General features: G+C 40.9%; 1 long non-coding RNA gene across 12 annotated transcripts in view; it reads left to right on the forward strand.

Annotated features, from left to right (window-relative positions):
• Window positions 1–6,293, forward strand: part of LOC127669153 (uncharacterized) — a 118,257-nt gene that overhangs the window by 66,753 nt on the left and 45,211 nt on the right. For all 12 annotated transcript variants that reach the window (XR_007974336.1, XR_007974331.1, XR_007974327.1 and 9 more), the window contains one exon: window positions 4,226–4,426. This is a non-coding gene — a long non-coding RNA (uncharacterized LOC127669153). The remainder of the gene's footprint in view (window positions 1–4,225; window positions 4,427–6,293) is intronic.

Below are 6,293 nucleotides of genomic sequence, written 5' to 3' on the forward strand. Positions count from 1 at the left end.
AGTTATGTGCAAAAAGGTTTTCAAAAGTATGAATTTCCTGTAATTACAACTTTTAATTACTATCCAAAGTGTGCAGTTAGTGCAGGGTTAGTATATATGCTTAACTTTAAAAAATATTATTAGAAGCATGACTGGTGAAATGTTTGATAAATACCAGATAAAAACAAATGTGTAATTGTAGCATCTGTAAATTGAATTTAAACTATTTTTTAAAATTAACATTTAGGATTTAGAATTTGAAGCCAGTTGAGTATACTGATGGCATGTTAATAGTACAGTTTTTTTTTAAATAAATAAATAAATAAATAAATAAATAAATAAATAAACATTGTAAGTGTTAAAACATCATTAGTTATTTCCAGAGCTGCTTACTTTGTCCACTCTCCTGGTCTTATGTTAATGTTGTAAAAGTATTTCAGAGTTGTATGTGTGTATGTGTGTGTGTGTGTGTGTGTGTGTGTGTGTGTGTGTGTGTGTGTGTGTGTGTTACTGCTGTGTGTTATGAAGAAGAGCTAGTTACTCCTAGTTCTACAGTTTCTTCAGGACCTTGAGAGCTCCTTGGTGGACCTCTCAGTGTACACAGCCTAACTCTCAGTCTCAGGGACTGTGAGGAGCATCACGTGACCTTTCAGATTTGTGATCCCCTAATCTGAAGTACATGACTTTGAATCAGGAAGAAAACAATAATTGTGAAAACGATGTTTATCCCCATGGCCTAGTTGTAAATAACTTGGATACAAAGGATTTCAGAGGGTTATTCTGTAATCTACAGAATGTTAAGCCAATGGAAAGCCTCAGGAGATGTCTTGGTGCCTTGCTTTTGTTGTTAGTCATTGACCTGAGTCTCTAAAAAACAATTCAAGTCTCTTACTGGCTAGAAAAGCATCAAGGTTCTACATTTCCCTATGGAAATGGATGGCAAGTTCACATAACATATTTTGGGACTTTCTATAGGAGTCAGAATTTTATGTTCTAAAATTTATTAAAAAATGGTTTTAAACATAATAAACAAAACATAAACATTCAAGGTTTGTACTTTAGCATGTTTATATATAGCTAACTCTTTGGACTGGTGTCTGTTGTTATAATGAAGCTTTTACTTTTTTTTTTAACTGATTTTAGGAATTAACTAAAATTTTGTTTGACAAAATCCATCTAGGAGGTACAGTACTGTGTAATTGTTGTGATTTTTCTTGTGAATCTTACGAGGCTATCCTGATGGTTTTTTTTTTTTTAAAGATTTATTTATTTATTATATGTAAGTACACTGTATCTGTCTTCAGACTCCCCAGAGGAGGGCATCAGATCTCATTAAGGATGATTGTGAGCCACCATGTGGTTGCTGGGATTTGAACTCTGGACCTTTGAAAGAACACTCAGTGCTCTTAACTGCTGAGCCATCTCTCCAGCCCTATCCTGATGTTTTTAAGGCGTGGCTACGGCAGGAATATTTAGGTAATAGTTTTGCTGCAGACTTGTTCGGTTAGACCTTGCAGTCAGAGAGACCGGTTTGCATACTCTGGATAGCATTTTGTCAGAGGACTGTGGCTGGGCATAGCAGATTTGGATGTATTAGCTAGTCAACCTGATAACCCTGTACAGACTGTATTGATTTTCTAGGAGAGAGTTTATGAACTAAAAAAACTTGGGGTTGGTGTGTTAATAAACTGCTTCTCTCAGTCTGTCACATTTAATTATGGAGCTGTGAAGTTTAGGGGGGAAAAGGGCTAATTCAGTTACAGATTGTTCACAGCAGGGTCTCCAAATTAGCCCTTTGTTTTGTAATGCCACCTTGCTTGGGCTCGCGTTGAGCACATTTCTCAGTTTTGCCCTAATGAGTTGCAACACTGATAATGTGGCTGATGATCTTTCATTGATTTCACTATCACTTGCTTGTCTGGTAATTGATCCGTTGCTGAGCCTCTAGTTAATTATATCGGCTTTGACATGGCCCGATCCCTGGGGAATTTCAAGTCTTGTAGAATAACAGTTTTAATAAAAGAGTCTATTACTGCAGGTGCTTGCTGCTGCATGAAAATTGATTTTTGTCTTGTGGTGTGGTGTGGTATGGTGTGTGTGTGTGTGTGTGTGTGTGTGTGTGTTCGTTCGTTCATGCCTGCATGTGTGGGGGTTAGGGGAAATACCTGGGAAAGAAGAGGATCTCAGAACTGAGAAAAAGGGGTGGGGCTGGAAAAATAGGAAGAGGGAGTGAGGGAGAGTGGGGAAGGAGGGGGAAGGACTAGGAGAGAGGGAGAGGAAGCAGAAGAGGCCAGAGAGAACTTGCAGGCAGAGGATACAACAGTGCTTGAGGGGAGCGAGGAGGAAGCTTGCTGTTGACAGTGTCCTTAAGCCTCCCACAAATAACAGCCATTAGTGGGAAGGTCAGGAGCTGAGCAGGCAGCTTGACTGAGGCACTGAGTGCCACTTCAGAAATCAAGAGGCTAGCAAATTTTAGAGGGAGTTAAGTGGGTAATAGTAAAGGTACAGTCACCGTTGACAATTGACTCATAGGGGCTTTTCCCGCCCCCCCCCCTCGAAAGAATATTTTTATTGACCACAGGTAGACTTAATATATTTTAAGGCAACAATTCTTTGGGTTCTTGTTTGTCTCCTTTCAGATATTGAATTTGCTTCTTTTGAGACTTTTTTGTGCTTAATGGTGGTGAACTGGAGGGAAGTTTAACAGAAAAGCTTTCAGGAGATGTCAGTTCTAGAAGGGAAGGTACATTTGTGTCAACATAGTGTACGGTTGCTCATCTTTTCTCATTGTCCACTAATGACACAGGCTGCCATCGAAACGCTTTTCTGTTTCTTTTGTTGTTTCTGAGAGGAAGGTTTATTGTTATTCTTCCGTTAAGAAGGAGCGAACAGAGTGCTACATTTGTCCTCAGTATTTGTAAGTGGCTGAAGATTAATGTTCCTTACATTTTAAGTTTAGGAAGGATGGCTTTTTCCTGCTGACTACTTTTATGAGATGGCATGAATTTAGCTTTCCATTTTGAAGTTACAGTGTTTATGTACAGCGGATTTTGTTCAGTTCTGCTTTTTCCATAAATAAGGGAGATAAATACTATCTAACAAATGGTTGTTTTGTTTTAAAACTGGTTTAATTAAAAATATGACCTGCTATCAGGGTTATATTTCATCAGGCAGGGAAACATTATAGAATTTTCCATAGACGTCCTAAATGAAAAATGGCATTTTTATATGCATTACTTTTTGCCTGAAATAGGACAGGTTTCTTTTTTTCTTCATCTTTTGCCCTTTTTTTATGATTTAAAAGGTTGATGTAGATGTCTTACCTGAGAACTTTAACAAAGGATTTTATTCTGCATGTGAGCTTTAAGAAAAGGTATTCATTTTTCTTCTCTTCCTTCAGTTCTCTTTACTTAACCTTCCATTTGGTAATTAATGGCCTGAGGTGCTGGGTATTAAGTGATATATATTTATTTTTGCATATGTTTAGTGTACATCTTCCATGTTTAACTGGTAGCTTTGCTTGTTCACCCTTTATAATATAAGGTCAAATCTCTGTATATTATTTTCCCTATGAGTTTATATGTGGTTATAAATAGCCCCAGCATTACGGTGTGACTTGTGGCAGCTAATATTTAAAAAGCCACTAAGCAAACTTTATGTTCTCCTCCAGATGAATCTTTACTTGCTTCCAGTTTAATTAAAAATATTTAAGTGTCATAGTTTTGCAAGTGTTAAAGAAAGGACTGGTGCTGGATATAACATGTTACAGCAGAAAGCATTGTTGGCAAAAATTCCCAGGGAGGAGCCCTGGCTTTCCCTGGCCTTGTGGGTGGTGATCGTGGCAGTCCGTGGAGTATGCACCAGTGTGTGTGTCTATCTGTGTATCTGGAGGGGGGTTAGTACAGTGTCATTTGGTGCCTGACAGTGGAACAGTGCAGTTGACTCCTAGCTCTGCTGTCCAATGACATGCAGTGGCTGAGGTTTTGAAGCTGATCGTTGGGTCTCTAGTGCTGCCTGCGCACCTGACAGGCAGCTGTGAAACTGAGCAGAGGCAAGCTAGGGGAGTCACAATCTATGCATAAATGATAGGGATATCTGTGCAGAAGGTGCGAAGGAAGCTCTGACCCCCCCTCCCCCAGATCTCCCCCTTCCTGAATGAAATGCACAGTTCAGCCAGCTTCTTACCTACACTGTACTCCTGCTACTGGCTGCCAAGAAGCTCAAAAAATCCACCTTCACTTTTCAGTCAGAAGAGGCAGAAGTGGATGTGAGAGAAAGAGACACACAGAGAGACAGAGAGCCAAAGAGGGCAAGAGACTTGACTTTAAGAGACTCCTGTACTGACAACTCCATGCAGTTCGGAACCAGAACGACTGCGGCTGGACCAGGGTTCATGGGGACATGGCAAAACGCTGATACTAACCTCTTATTCAGAATGTCCCAACAGGTAAGTTACTTTTTCTTTCTTTTTTTTTTTTTTTAAAGAAACCTCGAGTTGTTATGTGCCCTTTTCTTCCTGCTACTTTTCTTTCTAAATGTTTTTGAAATTAAAAAAATATATATATTGTCATTTCTGTGTTACTGGAATGTGCAGTGTTACTTCATGGCTTCCCCAAGGGCTCTTTAAGGAAAAGGGGAGAAAGGACATCGAAGTTAGAGAAAGCAAAGGCATTTGTTGCAAAGTTTCACCTTGTGCAGCCTGAGCCCTGCCTTAATTTATTTCTTTGTTTCCCGTGAAAAAGAGAAAAGGCCACTCAACAAATGTATCTTTCTGACTGTGAAAGACTTGGTCAAAGTGTCTGCTGTCTCGAAGTAGGTCTTGCAACTGAACAGTCATAAAACGCGGGCCCCTCACAGCAGCGGGTTTGACTTCTGGTGTCTGGAGCAGCTGGACTCAGACCCGAGCGAGGCTGTGCAGGCTTCCCTGCCGGCCGGGTCAAGCCGAAGGGCGGCAGGCTGCACTCAGGCTTGCTCTCGGCCTCCATTCCAGCTCTCGGTGGCTCGGTGCCTTCGCTCTCCCCTGTGCTCCCCTGTCCCCGGTGCAGCCAGCTCGGCTTGTCACCTGCCCGCCACCTGCCGCCCACCGCCTGGCATGGTGCACTCACACTGGGCGCGGCCCCTGCGTTCTCCCAGAGCAGCTTCTCGCTCAGCCACTGGCAGCTCCACTGCTGCCCTGCAGGGAGAGCTGCCTGGAGAGCGCCAGGGCAGCAGCAGACGGATCATTAATCAACCGCAGTGCTCGGTGATTTGCGCCCTGCGTGCCAGGCTCCTCTTGCACAATTGCAGGCTCTCAGGCTCCGCGGGGAAGCGAGGGTTAAGTGGAAGCAAAGGGGAAACAACCCAGAAACTTTCCTCTTTTCAGAAGTCTACCCCAAACCCATACAAAGCAAGAGTTAGTTCATCTTCCATGCAGCACCAAAGTAGTACTAACAAATATACTGGGATGTTAAGTAGATGGCAGTTGTTTAAAGATTGGTCTTGCCCCACTCGTTTAAAATAACTGCAACTGCTCTTTTGTATGTAAGAGTTCGCGGAAATTGAATACTTTGGGGTAGATTTTAAAATGTTTGGTAATGAAATAAAACTACTTTAAAGGCTGTAAACTGCCACAAGTTTAGAAATAACAATTGCCCAAGAAAGTGCATAAAGCCCTGCTCTTGAACATTTAATTGGTAAACAGTTTTATCAGCCAGTTTTAGATAGGAGAAATGTATTTGAATAAGGTGTATTTGACATCCTGCAGAGGGACCCTGATAACTACTGATCCAGTAAGCTGAGATTTAAATGCAATCAACATAAGCCCAGTAAGCAACTCTTTATGTGCAATCCTTTTTTTTTTTTTTTTGTTTTTTTCACACTGAAAAGTTCCTTTCTTGTCTGACAGAGATACTGCTTGTCTCTGCAGAACACTTTTCGAGATGTTTTTCTGAAGCACTTTTCTGACTGGGTGGCTCTCTTGTGGTTGGAACAGAGTGTGTTTTCACTAACCTTAGAATCTAATAACTTGTGCCCCACTTTAAAATTTAGATATCACCAATCCGGGTTTTCCTTGAGTTGTGTGTATGTACATGCATGCTGTGAAAGGTTAGATTGCTTTAGGTTTTTCCCTCTAGTGAAAAAAGAGTTAATAAAACAGATAGAGATAATGATCAATTGATAAATGGCTATTGAACCACATAGATGTGTTAGATTGCTCTTTGGCAAGAGCCCATTTCCAAGTAGATTTGCATCTAAGGAGACTTTAAGTGATGCAAAACATTTAGGACTAAAAGAAATAAAAGCAAATTACATAAAAATAGGTCAGAATTAGGAAA

The sequence above is a fragment of the Apodemus sylvaticus genome, chromosome 19 (assembly GCF_947179515.1).
Source record: "Apodemus sylvaticus chromosome 19, mApoSyl1.1, whole genome shotgun sequence".
Classification (NCBI taxonomy): domain Eukaryota; kingdom Metazoa; phylum Chordata; class Mammalia; order Rodentia; family Muridae; genus Apodemus; species Apodemus sylvaticus.